Source organism: Diplotaxodon limnothrissa, linkage group LG9 (assembly GCF_057381915.1).
Source record: "Diplotaxodon limnothrissa isolate DT_005_m linkage group LG9, D_limnothrissa_male_GT1.1, whole genome shotgun sequence".
NCBI classification, from domain to species: Eukaryota; Metazoa; Chordata; class Actinopteri; order Cichliformes; family Cichlidae; genus Diplotaxodon; species Diplotaxodon limnothrissa.
Window position 1 is genome coordinate 8,239,080 of NC_140604.1, and position 18,144 is coordinate 8,257,223.

At 40.5% G+C, this 18,144-nt stretch overlaps 1 protein-coding gene across 1 annotated transcript in view; it reads left to right on the forward strand.

Moving 5' to 3' along the window:
* Positions 1 to 1,497: 1,497 nt before the first annotated feature.
* The window catches only part of mpp7a (MAGUK p55 scaffold protein 7a), a 65,959-nt gene continuing 49,312 nt past the window's right edge, over positions 1,498 to 18,144 (forward strand). Inside the window, exon 1 of the mRNA XM_085362617.1 lies at positions 1,498 to 1,728. The gene's annotated coding sequence lies outside the window, so the exon portion shown is untranslated. The remainder of the gene's footprint in view (positions 1,729 to 18,144) is intronic.

Genomic DNA, 18,144 nt, shown 5'->3' on the forward strand with positions numbered 1-18,144 from the left:
GGCAACATCCGGGCCACAAAGCGACTGGAGTCCCCTCAAAACTTGCAAAAACGTGAATCTGTGTTGCTGCATCGGAGAAATTACTATTTTCTACCCAGAATTTTGATTTAATGCACGTGGCTCTTGTGGTCCTCCATACTGAATAAACGATTGTGAATAAATATCATGTTGACAGATCTGAGACTGCCAGTGACTTGTTCTCTCCTGACATCTAGTGGTTGTACTTTGACATCGCAGGTGATATTCATCTAAGCGTCAGCAATCAATAAAACTGCACTACCTAAAACACGGTTTATGGTATACCACAAACGACTGGGAAGATTTTGAATGACTGACTTTCCTTTGTCAGATTAACAAATGAAACAGGGGCCATTTTTTTTAATTACTGTACTATTCTACTTTCAGTCGACTTTTTAAAAAATCTGTCTGTCAAAAATTTATGAAAGGGATATAGTAATGATAAAAAAAGACAAATCCAAACATAAATATATAAATCCCCAAAGGAATCGTTATGGACTATAATAAACGCGTACTACGTGAAGCCATTTCCTAACACAGAGTTTGACCAGGTTGTATTAAAGTTTCAGAGTGAGTAGCTGTCACAAGGGGGCTGCAGGAGTCCATTGTTCCCAGACAATGCAGCCCACATCATATCCCAAGCCCGAGGACAAAAGAAGCTGCAGTTAAGCATTTTGGCTCACAGTGCAAATTAATGTGGGGACAAGAGGCCACAAACAGGGGGTGTTTCTATTGTTAGCATATTTCAGGAACTTTTTCACACACGTCCAGTGTTGCGTGTGACCATGTGTATGATGTCTCTGAGCTATATTAAAATGACATTAATTAATTAATATATTTATTTACGTATGTGTTTATTTGTTTTAGGAATAAAGCAGAATTAAATCAAATCACTTCTGGCCCTTCATTGGGCAACTTGTTGCTTTCTATCTTAATATGACCGATAGGGGGAGATATCACACCACTTTTATGGCTCTAGTAGGAAAGGTACAAAAACTCACCTGAACACTAGATTCTTATGGGTTTTGATTTTCTAGTTCCGTTTTTTTCAGCTTTTTTTTTAAATAGAAAAAACAAAACAAAAAAGTCCTACTATGATACTTGTCGATAAATGAAATACTTCACTCGTTATGATTAAACTGGCACACATAACCTTTGCCTTGGATGCACTTCTGTAAATTTCCCATCAATGTGTCCATAAACATATTTCCTCAGCGACCTGATTTTTAATTGTAATTGTGCCTCCTTGCTTACTACGGAAAGGCAAGTTTACAAGGCGTTTGCGGATGACGGACAACGAAAACAAGCCAATTAAAATGTAGACTGAATCTCTGGACACACCTCGATAAAGCACTGACCAATGAACGAGCGGATGGGGTTGCCTGGGTGGTGAAAGCTCCGCGCGGCACAGATCTCAGAGCAGCTCTGTGTTGTTGCACGCCCTCCCGCTAACGCTGTGTCTAAATATACAAACCGCTTCCAAGTCAGCCCCTTGACAGAGCACTTTACGATTCTTGGAGAGTGGCACCGTCTGCCGAGGCGTAACGTTTTGAAAGCTCAGCACACACCGCAGAGAGCGGGGATGAGTTAAGGGTCTACAAAGGAAAGAACAGACGGTTTTAAAAGTGGGAAACAAAACCAGTGAAAAGTTTTGCCCTCGAAAGAACCAGTGGAGTAGCTACACCGTGGCCATTCAACTCCGAACTCCGAGTGAGTAGAACCATCACGTTATTTATCCTCACAGCTGTCAGAACAATGAAAACAAACGAATATATTTGTATTTAAAATAAAAGCTGCCGTGAATATTGCAGTGGTTCCATGGGGGAAAAGCGTAAGGCTATAGGTAGCGAGACTAGCCGTGTAACAGTGTAATAGAGTTGCTTTGTATGCGCTAACCTAACAGCGAACTTCAGTTGTTACCAACCTACAAAATATAAAAGTAACCATCTGGGACTTGTGCCAAATTTTACACGGTAAAATTGATTAATTCGAAGGAAATGTTAACCTCGTCCCCTTCTGTCGATATCATATGCGCAGTGAAATGTGAAATTCATTCCTAATATCGCCTTTTTAGTAAATAAAATTTCACCTGACGGCTTTTCTTGGGTTTCCGCGGGGAAGTGAACGCAGCTGCGTTGCAGGGCCCACAACAATGTTTCGAAATGACAGTGATAAGTTGTTATTAGTGATAGCAACATGCACGGCTACACGTACAACCTAATGACACGACACAGGTAGTCCAGCCTGGTAAAATACACACAAACCAAGCATAAAGACAACCTTTCCACAAGCACACACACCTACAACGTAAAGCTCCTTCTCCCTCTATCCACGCCTTGTAGTGTGGACAGAGGGAATACAGAGCCCTTTTGCCCTGCGAAGTCAAGTATGGTGACACGGAGCTTGACACTGGCTGACATCGCCAAGCCTCTGACTGGGCTGCCACACCGGGAGACTCAGCACTTGGCCAGCTGCCACCGCCTCCCAGTTCAGCCACTGGTTTTGCATATTTTGAATGTGCATAATCATGATCGAGCAGGTGTATGTGTGTTTTGTCTCACACAATTCCTTCATAATCCTTATTGCTATGCCTTCATATAATTATAGCTCACACCCTTTGTGCATCTTTACTTAAGAGTGCCTGATAGTCCAGAAGTGAAAGTATCTTCCTATAATGGGATTCTTGAAGTGGCCAAAAGTCAAAGGGACCCAAGACACCAGTATAATTTGCCGAATTAAGCTGTTGTTTTCAATTCCTCTTATTCCTCTGAGTCCCTTGAAAGTTAAATTCTGCATAACCACTGACTCCAAATGTGGCTCTCATGTAAAAGAGGAAGTGCAGTGATGTTTGGAGGAAACAGTTCATTAAAAACAAAGCTGGACTTCACTGGCAAAAATCCCATTGAATTCAAGGGTTTTCCAAATTTAAATCAATGTCTAGGTGACTTAATTTCAAATAAACCTCTCACTGCTTGCTGGCAGGTAAAGTGCCTGAACTGTGTCCCATCACTCAGTAGTGACTTTGTTCGTATCCTTCTACCACATTTGTGGTGCTTTGGCTGAGAGTGAAAAGGAAAAAAAAAGACAGTAAGAGGATGACCTTCTTTTCCTCATGGTTCACTGCCACTGAGGGGATGTTCTGAAGAGCTGACATTCCTCTGTGTGGTTTAATCTACAGTTTTTTGGCCACCTATTGTGCGCTCACTAGGAATAACCCAACTTTTTTTTCTTCTTCAAATCTTGTCTAGAAAAAGGTAAGAGGCCTTTAGTCTGCATTCCAAATGGGCAGGAAAAGTCTCTCAGGAGACTTTGTAAGTATTTTAGTCAAGTTCATTACTCAAGCTTGTTTGTGAGGTCAGCAGTCGGGCATCATGACAGAGGGTTTCATTAAATCAGGTTTGTCATGGTTAGTGGGTTCAGGGACTCTTAGTGATGATTGAAGGGGTCAAGGTACAAATGTTTGCATCCTGGAAATTGACTGTGCAAATCCCTGCTGCCAGATGATTTTCTTTTGTTTTTTGTGCACATAGTTCTCTGGAGTGTGTATATGGGAGCAGCGGAGGTTAGGGTGGGGTCAAATGCTGTGACTCAGACGAGGCTCCGTGTAGGAGAGTTTGACCCGTGGTGGTTGCCTGAACAGGTGTCTCCGAGCTGCAGCTCTGCATAGCTCGCATTCTCAGGGTTTTGTTCCTGGCGTGGATGGTCACTGAGCTGGGGGAGGGAGATGTGGGAACTGAGAATGCTATGCATAGAAGGCTTAACTCCCAGAATTCACCCTGGCAACCTGCTGACAGAGACAAACGCTTCCTGTCCCTACACCAGCCTGGTCTATGTTGATGAGAAACCTATCAGCAGCTCAGTGCTGTGCCCACGGCCGGAGACAAAGCTGAGATTTGGTTCGGAACTGCTTGTCAGCAGGGAGGCTATTTTCTTGGGGCTTAAGGGTGGGTGGGATACAGTGGTTTAAGACTCTTAATCCAAGCATTAGTTTGGATTACTATCAGCTCTCAGAGTCATGGGAAATTGCCTTGTGTGAAGACAGTTCATTGGAGTTTGCCTGACCACTCTATGTCTGTCATGTATCTATGACTCTCTTGGGTGTCCTGTGGGAGATGCTTCAGGAGAATGGGGTACTGGGCCTGTTGTTAATGCTGCAGGTTTTTAAGTATCCCGGAATCTTGTTCACAAGTGGGGGAAAGAGTGGACAGATGGATTGGTGAAGCATCTGCATCATCTATTCAGATTTTATGAGGAGAGAGCTGAGCCTAGAGGCAAAACTGTCAATTTGATTGGTCTGTTTAATTTCTGAGCTTTATCTTTGCCCATGAGCTAATGGTAGCAACTGAAAGACACTTATGCCTGCCTGGACACACACTTATAGACCTGTTATACCTGTTGTTAGGCTGTGTTGTTAGGCGCGTGTCGCCACATTTCTATAGCAGTTCTACCAGCACTGAGGGCGTGGTTACTTTCTGCAGTATTTTCATGAACACTAGGTGTCACTACTCAGACAAAACCTTCACATCAGCGCTGCTGTACAATGAGAATAAGTTAAAACTGGAAGCAGAAGTCTCATTTTTTTCAAACTATTGCAATATCGTCCTCTGTATAATCTGTGAATCCACAAGCTTCTGTACTCGTGGAGCAATAAAATGTTGGTAAAAGCAGCCGCAGAACCTACATCTGCTTACAAAAACTGAGAGGTGCACGACAGGCTAAAATGACACCAAAATCTAGCTCGCACCAGTGGATGCTGCATCACCCTTGTCGTACGGCGCCATTTGCGAAGGCAAGGCTGACAAGCTTCCCATCTGAGATAGAATCACAAGGTCAGCGTGTGAGGTGTTTCAGACATGGCCAAAGAGGAAAAAGACCCTTGGGCAGAGTCGGGATATACTTTGTCTCTCAGCTGGCTTGGAAACATCTCAGCATCCCCCGAGCAGAAGCCTGGTGTCACGGGAGAAGGAAGTCTGAGCAGCTGTGCTCATACACCAGTCTAAGCACAGCTGTAAGCATTTGACTTGGAAGAGAAACGCTGGGAAAATAAGTTTATTAAATAAGTGTTTCACAAATGTTTTCTTCTTAAACACCTCCAAGAATTGCTTATATTTAATATGAAAGGTAATAAATTAAGTCTAATTCAAGCAGTAGGCAGGTGTCTGCTAATTGTGAATGTTTGGAGTACAGTGTGCAGCTCCTCTGGCACTGAAGTGAAGCACAAGACTAAAAAATCCACAGAATCATGAGAAAGACATGGTGTTATTGTGGACTCTTTTAAAAGTCATTGTGTTTCAGCAGTACTTCCTCTTCATCAAGCGCTGTGTTCTCTTCGCTCAGGTCTTCGAGCACTGCCTTGTGGCAAACCTACTTTACAGCTGGCCATTTGCTAAACTTGGCATCATATGAAATATGAATACAAGTATGCTGTTTCACTAGCTTAATCCATTTATACAGTCTGAAGCCAGATTGATCAAAATATTTTTACACCTCGCATGTAGATTTGTCAAGGGTCTTATATAGCACATTTTCCATGATCGCACATGTTGCAACCCATGTTGTGAAATTGACAGCTGAGAAGTGATGAGATTGTTAAAGCTAGTTTCCCAGAACTAGATCAACAATTCTGACTAGGGCTGCTCGATTATGGCAAAAATGATAATCACGATTATTTTCACTGAAATTGAGATCACGATTATTTGACGATATTTATTTAACCCTTTAAGACCTACTATAGAACCAAGTCCACCAGAGCTTATATTATTTTTTTTACATGCTGTAGTGCCATTTGTGGGAGCATTTCAAGTTGCTATACATCAATACAACTGTTATAGCCCATATTTTAATAATATGTATGCATTAAGTCCATAGTAATTACATAAATTGCAAAAAAGTGCAATAAACTACAAAAAAAATTGAAAATCGCTTTTGTTTTGTTTACATATATTTCTACTTGGAGAAATTTAAGAGGCTTATCCCTCAAAACTTTAAATACAATAAAGTTGCAAAAAATAGTTTACAACAACAGGAAATTTATTTTGAGTGTCTTCATAGTTTTATTTTGGAGATACAGTTTTTATATACTGCAGGAAAAACAAAAAACAATCCTATGATGCAAATTTGCAAAGAAAACAGCATGTGCATCATTTCACTGTGGGAAGATAAGATAAGATAAGATAACCTTTATTAGTCCCACACGTGGGAAATTTGTTTTGTCACAGCAGGAAGTGGACAGTGCAAAAGTTATGAGGCAAAAATTAGAATACAATAAGAATAAATACAGTACACAGCTGTACAGAATAGAATAAAATAAAATACTATATACAGTAGAATAAAATAAAATAAATATACAATAAGATAAAAATAGAATACAAATACAAATACTATATACAACTGAGTAAAATACAACGATGACAGAAAGGATTATTGCACTTAGTATTATTGCATATGTATGGATGTGTGTGTTTGTTCAGTTAAAGTCTTTGTTGTGGAGTCTGACAGCAGTGGGGAGGAAAGACCTGCGAAATCTCTCCGTCCCACACCGTGGGTGCCGCAGTCTCCCACTGAAGGAGCTGCTCAGTGCTGTCACAGTCTGCTGCATGGGGTGGGAGATGTTGTCCATCAGGGATGACAGCTTAGCCGCCGTTCTCCTGTCACTCACCACCTCCACTGGGTCCAGAGGGCATCCTAGAACAGAGCTGGCCCTTCGGATCACCCTGTTCAGTCTCTTCCTGTCCCCAGCAGAGATGCTGCCGCCCCAGCAGACCACACCATAAAAGATAGCAGAAGCCACAACAGAGTCATAGAATTTCTTCAGGAGTGGGCCCTCCACTCCAAACGACCTGAGTCTCCGCAGCAGGTACAGCCTGCTCTGCCCTTTCCTGTAGAGGGCGTCTGAGTTATGAGTCCAGTCCAGTCTGTTGTTCAGATGAACACCAAGGTACCTGTAGCTGTCCACAGCCTCAATGTCCATACCTTGGATGTTCAGTGGTTGCAGTGGAGAATGCTTGTGCCTGCGGAAGTCTACCACCAGTTCCTTGGTTTTACTGGCGTTGATCTGGAGGTAGTTCAGCTGGCACCAGTCCACAAAGTCTTGGGAAGTGTTACGAACAGCTGATGGATCGGCAAAGCGTGTTTCTGGAATATTATGTTTTTGTTCCTGCAAGCGCTTTTTATGCAATTTTTGCAAAGCTATATGTGGAAGGAAACCGTGACCGAGGACAAGCTGATGGCATCAGATGTAAGTACAACTCCTCCGGTTTCATATGCAAAACAAATTATTGCGCTAGCTTACACGGTTCAGGTTCTACAGGGATTTAAAAATAGTTACACAACACGGAGCGTGCTGCTCTGACCGGCTTTAAAGGGTTAACAATGACTTTAAAAAAATAATATAAAATAGTGTGCAACACCACTGAAGTTTTTTTTTTTTTAAACTCTCTTTTCAACCAGCGGCAGTCACTCTCCAAATAACTTCTGCTTAGCTTTCCGAGCTTCCCTCGGGTCCTCTTAATCAGCGGTCTCCAACCTTTTTTGCGCCACGGACGGTTTATGCCCGACAATATTTTCACAGACCGGCCTTTAAGGTGTCGCGGATAAATGAGGGAGGGGCTAATAATCGGCTCAGTCATTTTTAATGATCGTTGAAATTCCAGATCGTAATCGTGATTAAAATTCGATTAATTGAGCAGCCCTAATTCTGACATCAGTGGAAGTGATCCTCTCTGACTCAGTCTGTTCTTACTTCATCACTGCTGTTGTTGTAATGATCCAAGCAGCATGCATACTGAGAACAGGCTATCCAATGACACATCAGTCTCTCCATTCATTCATTCATTCATTCATTCATTCATCTACCCACCCCAGCCATTCTTTCATTACACCATTCATCCATCCATCTATTTATCCATCAGTCCTACTGTCTGTCTATAGTGATCATCTTTCTGTAATCTCTGAGTTTGCAGTGGACTTGTGAGCCTTCTGCCGCTCTGCCAATCCCAGATGGATACATTAAACTGATGTGCTCGTCAGGGTCCCTGGCAGGGGTCATGGTTGATGAGCATTAGTGATGCTGTGTTCTCATGCCCCTGCCTGCCTTGCAGAGGTGTAGAGTTTCTCTCAGTACCACCTAAGCCTCTGCTGTGCTGCGGTGGAATGAGCCCACCTAGCAGATGCCAGCTATCAGACACCGACGGTCAACTGCGTCACATTCCAGCCTGTGTACATGAAACGCTGCGCTCACTGTGCAGGCATGCAGCCCTCCTTACTCACTGCGGCCCATTTTTTGATGGAGAAAACAGAGAGACTGAATGAATGACAGCACTTAGTGAAAATAAGTTAGACCCTAAACCCTAAGGGAGAATGTCAAGCCATGTGCTACTGTGTAAAGGTCTAAACATGATTAGTAGGAAAGTGATATCTTGTTGTGGGATGCTGTTTTCTTCTCATTTAGGTCATAGGCAATTAAGACATGCACGTGTTCAGCTACATCTCTAACCTAATTTGATTTACATTTAAAGCCTTTGCGCTAACAGGAATATGTACAGTAAACTCTATATGCATGGTTTTCTTTTATAATTAGTTCAAAGACAATGTCGCACAGTCATGTAAAGACATGATGCATGTCTGTAAGAACTTGTGTGCAGTCAGTGAGGGCTAGAGGCAGAAGAGGGTACCCTTAACTGATGTCAGGCTTATTTGTCAGTGTTTTATTGATGAGAGTTTTCCATGCGTGGCCCCTGCTTAGTGTTACTATGCCTGTTCCGCTTATGGCAGCGCCATGAATTATTCAGTGCGCTCGGGGCAAATAGAACTAAAACAGCCTAAACTGTGCGCTTGTTGGTGGTTTAGTTAAATAATGCAGTTTATGTAACTCTCTTTAAATGTGAACTTAATGACTTTTGTGGATCTGAATAGGAAGACTTTTGTTTTTGCTATTTGACCTGAAGGCTTCAAGTTTACTCCATCAGCATGACAAGATCTTCGTCAACTGTCAGTGACGTTCATCACTGCTGTATTAATGGCCATGATATTTAGAGTGTTTGGAGCCCTTAGTTACCAAACATTTGTCCTGTGACCCATGATTTCCTTGCTCGCCTTTACCTCTAACAGCAACTTGACAGTAACTTGAGCATTTGATTTAATTAATGTAAGGGTAATGTAACACCATTTATGATGCAACACGCACATAACACACTGATGTCAGCACAGTCTTCCTTGCTTGCTGCTGTGAGAGCATCAGATAAAACAGATAACACAAGCGAACATGACTTCTTTTCCTAAAACATTGCCTTCTTTTTTTTACATGGTGAAGGGTCCTGTAGAGCAAGGACACAAAATAAAGAGATTAAGTGAACTTAATGTTAATGTATTTCCTTTTTTCTGCTACCTTGGGCTTTCTGGCAAGGAATCTGAGTTCCACTACAACTGCTCTTGTTTTCTTAGCCGCTGATCATTTATATTAAACAGCACGAGGTGAGATGGGTTGCAAAGAAGTTTGCAGACTTGCAGCTGTTGTGGAAAGGCTAAAATAACAGTTTCAATTGCATGACCTGTATGTGCTTCACCAATTGACTTGAAGAAGGGAATGAGTTAGGGTATCCATTGATGTGGGCTGCTATTGGCCTGCTAGATCTAAAGCTATTCATTCTGTAGTGGATCGGTGCATTTAAGTAAAGCATGTTTCATTTACTGATGTCACTCAAGATGTCTTCACCTTCTTGACCTTGCTGCATTGTTATCATTGATGTGATGAGTGGCAGGGGACTTAGTACTTGGGTATGCTCTCTGTGACTGTGGGTGGCATCTTGCACAGACCTCCAGAATGGTGCTGATTAGGCTAAGAGGTTTTTTCTCTTCTTTTTCTCCTGTTGCCTGTTTTCTGTCAGTTGGCAGGGACCCTTTCCAGAAAGCAATGCTGTTTTTCACGGGTACATCCCCCCTCTTTTGTGTGTGGGGTGTCTCAAGTAGTGTGAGCTGTAGTTCTCCACACTTGTTGCTGTTGTCTCCTGCCACCTACTTCTGGCTGCAGGGGTAGCAATCTCAACTACACGCCACTACATGTAAATCTTTGGAGGTGTGTGTGTGTGTGTGTGTGTGTGTGTGTGTGTGTGTGTGTGTGTGTGTGTGTGTGTGTGTGTGTGTGTGAATGCATGTTTTTGTCTCTGAGCTGGAAAGCATGTTCTCAGGCTTCTGTGTGTGTTTGTGTGTGCCTGTATCGGACAGGCATTCATTCATTCATTCATTTTTAGCCCACGAGCCCCACTCTGTGTGTGTCTACTCCCTTGTTGCTCATTGAACACAATTAGGGCAATTCGACTGTGAATAAACCCTTCACAAGAGTCTAATAGGACTATTAACTATGCAATCTTCACTCTTTGATGACCCACATGATAAAGGCTATTCAGTCTAAATGATGGCAGACAAAGGGACAAAGGGATTATAAACTATTTAAACCAGCAGGGCAGTGTGCTACGCTCTGAGCTCTGTTAGTCTTTTTTGTGAGAGAAGGTTTGGTGAGACCTGGAGAGAAAATAACCCTAATTCTTTCTCAATATAAGGATTACACAAGTGAATAGTCAATAGGAAAACCTACATGTTATACGCACCACAGTAGGACTTGGAAAAACTAAATTATTTCGCACTGAGCTTATGTGACTACAGCTGTGACTGCTACAGTGTTTTAATGACTGTTCTGGGCTGTTATGAACTGTAGCTTCCTGCATGTACAGCATGTTTCTTGTGACATTGTATGCTTCTGTTGTTTTCTGCAGTGTTGTTTGGTAAATTTGACCCATGTCCCTTTGTCAAATGTCCCTTTGTTTTCTAATACTAATACATTGTTGTTTCATGCTGCTGTTATCTAAACAGGTTTTGCCACATTGAACCTAAACTGCCTTCACATTGCATACATGATTCAAACCAGCAGGAATGACTGCCTCAGCCTAACATTTCCACCAGCTGAAATGAGGTTGGTTTTTTGGGGGTTTTTTGGGAACCATCCTAAAATGTAAACAGCTGTAAGCACTCCCTGCCGCCTGTGACACAGAACCCTCATATCAAAGCACCGCTAACTTAGCTCACCACTAATTGCTGAGTAACCTTCGACTGTATTTTCTTTTTTTTTTTGCTCTGGTGAAATCAAAGTATGATATTTATAGTTTGCTTTGGATTGTCAGTTGATAACAGCAGGCGTATGGTGTTCATGGAGCACCGTGTGTTGGTGCAGTTGACTCTCTCTGGCGGCACCATAATGCAGCTGTTAGTCTATTTAGATTTGAATAGAGTTTGAATAGATGTGCAGTGTGGGGATAGGGTTTGGGTCACATGCTTGCTTTATGATAATGAAACTTGTTCAGAGAGTTTTGATTGATATTATACTACATCACTTGAGATCTCCTTAACTTGTTTCTGTATTTCAGCTTTCTATTCAGAAGTGCTTGTATAGCAGCACAGTGGTATTAAGGTAGTGAGTAGATTTGTGACCTCCCAATCAGATTGCATGCTCTTTTGAAGTAGGCTAGGTTTCTTTAAGGAGGGATGCTTGGCATTGTTAGTATTAGTTTTCTATCTGAATGCATACAGAAAAGTTTGCCTCCATTTTGAAGGGTTTTTTTTTTCATGCTAGCAGTCAGCTAAAATTCCCCCCTCACATATTTTCTTATTAATTACAGTCTTTAATAATTCCCACCACCCAGTGACTGCCTAATGAAGTTTAGTGTCCTTTGTCAGAGGCAAGTGAAAAAATCTGCCAGTGGAACAAGTGAAAAATCTCTAGTTTTTCTGTAGTTTCAAGATTCACTGTGCTTGATCCATTATTTGAGAACCTCTGCGACAACATGAAATACACATTAAAATAAAAGCATATAATTGGACATCGTACTGACCCAGGTACTGCTGGTTTTCCCTGCAAACCCAACCTTTAACAGTTGGTCATTATAATGGCTCTTTCTCTGTCCACTCAGTTTCCTCTCTTATTTCCGGGGTCGTTGGCACCAGACGGACACAAAGCAGCTCTTTATTTGTCTGTTTTCGAGTTGACTCTTCAGCTAATCTGACTGACCATCAGCAGCAGCTTCTGTCACAGGGAAAGACAGAGAAAAATCCTGAGAGACAGTGAAAGAGGGGTTGGGGTGGCATGAGGGGTGATGACTGGACCATTTGGCATCCAGTGAACAGAGGAGTATTGTGTGCCAGTGAGCCACTGTAGAACAGCTTGCTTCTTTCTTTCTTTCTTTCTTTTTTAATACAGGAGGACAGCGGTGTTAAATCTCCAAAACATCATAAGGGAATCTGCCAGGGATACATTTACCAACAATACACCTCAACCCAAGATTCTCAGAAGCAGTTGACAAGACAAGACTATGATATGCATATAAGAAAAGCTGCTTTAGTTCTCAGTTAGGTTTATGTGAAGTAGCTGTTAAAGGAGAACAAAAGAATTTACTGGAGATGTTTTGGTCACTTATTAATCTGTCGTCCCAAAGGTCAAGGCCAGTGTGGAGGAAAAGATTTTCCCTTAAACTTCATTTAGTAATGCAATTTTTTGGTGTTGACAAATAAATATGAAGCTGTAACTTGATCTCTATGAATAGACTGGACTATAGAGTTGGTATTTGATCAAGAATGAAAAAAATCGTCCTTCCTTTCTCTTGATGACCTCCAGATGCTGGCAGAGAAGGGAACTTTGTAAGTTAAGCTTCCAAAATGTTTAAACAGATGAAAGTTCGCGTTTTTAAACTGAGATACAAATCACCTAAAACTTTGTCTCTAAAATTGTTAAAAAGTGACAAAAATTGTCTTTATCTGATTAATTAAACAGATGAACTGTTCATTTTAAGCGTATTTTGTTTAATCCAATTGACGTCCCTTTCTCTGACCTATAGGCAAAATCAGTAATGGCACTGCTATCAGTTAAAATCTTATTGATATCCATCTTAAGTATTAAAGAAATCTTTTCACAACAACCTAGACATGTGTCCTCCTTCATTAGTACCTTTAATGTATTTCAGTAGACACCCCATCACATGAGAAACCTGTGAGACAGATGCTGGAAAGGATTGTTTTAGTTTTACTGGTTTTGACTACACTTTCAGTGGTTTCAGCGAGGGCTAGGTTCTGACGCTAACAGCACTCGAATGTGTGAACGTTGTAACCACATCCAGCTGACTATGCTTCGACTTCAAAAGACCAAACTGCAGTGTGAAAAAATGCTATGACCTGTGATATTTCAGTATGTTGTTACTTACACCACTTTTGTTTATTTCCTTTCTTTATGTCCTTAACTGGAGAAGTTCATACAAGTTCCTAATGGTGCTGAAAACTGTATTAAGGGAACAGAAAGCAGTAGCTACTGATAGAGGAGAGGTGTGTAGACCATAGAGTCGATATAAAAAATGACAGGAACTACTATGACATCACCTCCTGGTTAAGAGACTCACAGCAGCTTAGTATTATCGCTGCTGGTTTTTTGGAACCAGATCTAGGGCTGGGCTATATCATACCGGTGTAATGTTTGGCAATGATAGGAAAATGAAATATTGCGATAGAACATGGGTAAAACGCACACGCACAGTGCCTTTGTTTACATACGCACATGGCGGCGACGCAGAATGAGGAGAGCGAAAGCGGATCGTTAAATGAAACGGATGAACCAGAATTGGTTTGTAAAAATGCTGCAACTTCAGTGATGTGGAACTGGTTTAGCTTTCGTCCATCAGATACACAACAAAGCACTATTTTTGGTAGTGCATGCTAGCAGGGCGTCGTTATTACAGTGTTTTTTTGGAAAATACGGCGCACTTAAAATCGATCCTTTGATATTTCTGAAAATCGACAGTGCCCCTTATAATCCCGTGTGCCTTATGTATGAATTCTGATCGTGTTTACTGACCTCGAAACGATTTTATGTCGTACACGGCGCTGGAAAATCTGTCACATGTTTTAGTACAACTTTGCTAAGCTACGAACCCGCACAGCTTGATGGATTGTCAGAGCATTACGGCTATTGTAGGCAGGCGGCTCACGGAGTGATACATACTGTGCTTCAACATAATATTACTGTATTGTGTGTGTATAACCGCTTTTTAAGTTTTGTGGATATATACATGGTTATGCTGAGGATATGTCAGCCAATTTCCACAGGAAATGCCTTTTGGTTAAACTGTCAGCAAGGAATTTGCATTTGCACTGCAAATTTTTTATATAACTTTAATGCACATAAAAAAGCTGCTTGTTTAAGTGAAAATACATTGATGGTTTTTTTTTTGCACCAATAAAGTTGAGGAGTTATAAAGTATTTTGTCTAGTGTCAATTATATCGTCAGTTATATCGTTATTGCAAATTTTCAAATGTATATCGTGATAAATATTTTTGGTCATATCGCCCTGCTCTAACCTGATCTTACCTTATTTGGACCAGATGGTAGAAGTTAGAGGTGGGAATCACCATACATCCCACAATACGATATTATCACAATACTTAACGCACGATACGATATTATTGCAATTTTTTAAAATATTTTGTGAAATTCAGATTCTGTACATAAAGGTAAACTTTATCAATATTCATTTTATCTCATATCAAAGTCTCACACTCAGTCTCTCATTTCAGTCAGTTTTATTGTTGACAAACTGAACGGTTTGTATTACAGTCTAGTCCAACTTAACTGAATGCAACCATCTGGTACAATTATAGCTATTCTGAACTATGCAATTTATGAAAACTATGCAGCCCATTCAGAAACTGAAGAATTTGAAAGTAAATTAAAACAAAATATAATTTTACATTAAATAAAAAAGTTTTAAACTTAATTAAAATAAAACATGTCTTAAATTAAAATAAGTAAACTGTCATGTTTATTGCTGCCAAAAAAAAAGTTAAACACATTTGGACAGTGAAGGAATGTCAGGATTCTTGCTCAGAAAAAGGATCAACATGCTCTGAAGTCAGAGCATGTTCCAGTCCATAAAAACTTTTTTTGTAACAAAATATCGATTTCTGCTGTCCCTGTATCGATACATTATTAGCAAACAAAATATCACGATACTACACAGTATCGATTTTTTCTCCCACCCCTAGTAGAAGTTATTATCAGTAAAGTGTACTAAAACAAACATTAGGACATCTATTGGTGCCAATTAGGACTAAGTAACATTCATCAGTAACAACATCACTACAAGTCATAATATTTATCAAATTATTACACTAATAAAGAGTCATTAGGCACTAACATCAAACACAGTTTTGAAAAGCAGTTCAGTGACTCCATTTAGTGTAGTTGAGGCCTAGTACACAGCGATTGGCTACAGCTGCCTGTAACCCATTATTGCATGTATCTTCGCTTGATACATGACACTCCAAAGTTTTACATCTAATCAGAATCTTAGTTAGAAAACTGCACGTTTTTCATTTTCCCAGACCTTAGATAGGGCTGAGTTTTCAAAGCTTCAACAGAGCTGCTGGCATTTAGACTGCAGAGCAACATCAGTAAACACTAAGCAGTGTCTAAGCAACTGTGAAAGTGCTTTTGAGTAACTGTGTGTATGCATCACCAAGTGTATTGTGCACACTTTGGTAAATTTGCTTGCATGTTAAAGGTCACTCATCAGTTTGCTCTTTTCTTGTCAATAACATCTGTGACAGCAGTGTGTACTCTGTGTAATGCACTCTTGTTCTGCACAATAAAACGTGGGAAATTCCGGGTGCAGACACCAAGCAGGCCCTTTGCCACATCATTAAGCTTTTGACTTTCACCATTGATTCACACACATCCTCTTTCATCCCTAACAGTTCTTTTAAAGCTGGGGAAGCCTAATAACGCTTAGAAAATGCTTTAGTTCATCTATGTGATTTGAACAGATGGGAGTGTGAATGGGTGAAGTGAATGGCTCGTTGCGTAACGAGGTATTAGAACATCTAGCCTGGCCATCATCCACAGAACTAGGGATCATCACTGGTGGCACTCAGCAGTCCACCGCCTCTCTGAGGCTGTCAATGGTTTTTTAGGTTTTCATTTTTAAAACAAAAGTTTCAGCTCGATACAGTGAGGTTCTGCCATGTTCACCACCCAGGCAACTTCTTTCAGCTTTGCATTTATAGTAAAGATAACGGCCAGGTACTCCTCCACTATTCCATTATCTGGACTTTTTCAGCCAAAGGAGGTTATTTCCAAGAAAAAACTTTATCTAGAAACATTCAACATGTGTCAGAGGTTTGCAGTGATAGCAAATCCCATTTGCACTTGGAGAAATATGTGGTTAGATGGTTTGAATATGTTGGATCCAAAGTAAAGTTTTAAGGTTGTTTTTTCTCTTTGGTGTGTGCCAGCTGATACCAGCTTTAGTTGGAAACTGATTTTATTTGTTTATTTAGCATTCTCAGGGGTCTTGAACTGGGTAGTTTTCCTTCTTACTTGTGCATGACTTCCCAGTAAAGCCCAAAATGTGGTTTCACTAATACAAGGTTTGTGTGTCGAATGAGGAAAAGCAGAAAAGCAGCATACACCAGCACAGCTCAACACAATTTTAGTTGCATTTTTGAACAGAATAACCGCTGGTACCTATCAGACATCTCTGAGGAAGTTCATAGAAAGAACTAATATGCAGGTACAAAATAAACTGGCAGTTGGGTGGTCAACAGGAAATGTTATACTTTGACCAAGCAATCAGAGGCCTAAAACTATAAACATCAGACATTAGGAATCTAATTAGGAAGCAACAGCAGGAATTATACAAAGCACAGTGGGTCTCATTCAGTCGATATGCACAAATCTGAGTTTAATCTGCAGTTCATTGTTATTTTCACACCTTAATTTGTTCATATTCAACAAACTGATTTAAAACTGCCTCAGACCATGTGCAACAAGAATCTTATCTTTCATTAAAACTGACTTTCAACCTTGTTTAATGTCCTCACGTACTATCACAGATGTCCAGAATATCCCAGAATATGGATGTTTTTTAGTAACTTTCTCTTATTTGGTTGACAGATCAGGTGTCCCTTGTAGGGCTGGGTATCGTCACTGATTTCTAGAATCGATTTGATTCTGATTCACAAGGTCCCGAATCAATTCGATCCACAATTCGATTCAATTCGATTTGTATCTGGGAAATTTTGCCTCAGACAGTCAGAAATGTTATAATTAAGATCAGTACATTTACACATTTTTGTATCTATAAAAAGGAAGCTGACACTTGCAAGACTTTATCAAAGGTGTGAGCATCACAGCAGAGGCCTTTGTGTCAAAGTAGCTGAAGATAAAACACAGAAAAAGATGATGGTGATTTTCCTGGCCTGGGATCTTATAAAAATATTCTGCAGTAGATCAAAAACGAAAGAAAACCATTAATCAACATATGAACATTACCGTTTCAATTTGTTCAGTAGCCCATTGAACAGCAGAAATTAGGTTTTCTTTTCGGAAGTAAGTAAAAGGAAAAAACAGCGGCCGACAGCGCTGTAAACAACAGCAGTCTTGTGCGTTGAAGTATTGTGTTCCTGCTCTCATTCACTGTTTTAGCTGTTTGGTGGTTGTTGACATTTTGTGAGGTTTCACCTGAGATTCTGGCATTTCGGGCAAAATAAATTTATATTAAAAAATCGATTCAGGATTTTAATGAATCGATATCACGTTATCCGAGCTAGAAACGATTTTAATCGATAAATCGATTATCAAAACCCACCCCTACTCCCTTGTCCACCTTGGACCTTCTTGTCCTCCTCAGACTCTGAGCCCGAGCTTTGCTTTTTATTTGGAAGCTTTGGAAAGCTGTTCCTTTTGTGGCTTCCTCCTAGGACACTATTGTCTAAATTTCTTCAGTTGGTCTTTCTCCTGCTGTCTTGCCTTAACAGGCTTCTCTCTTACAACATCACTGCCACTTTCTTTCCTTCACCTTGAGGTAAATCTGTTTGCTCATACAGTTAATTGGAGACATGAAAATGCTGATTGCACTATCCTGTTGGTTTAGAATTATGCTGATTCACTAATGCATTTGCATTTCATGAATCTGACAGTAAATTCGCATACGCACTTATTTTTTTATGCAAAATAACATCATTTCTATGCACATATTAGTGAATGAGGTCTATTGCACTGACAAAGACTGAGGAAAAACACACTTATTACACAT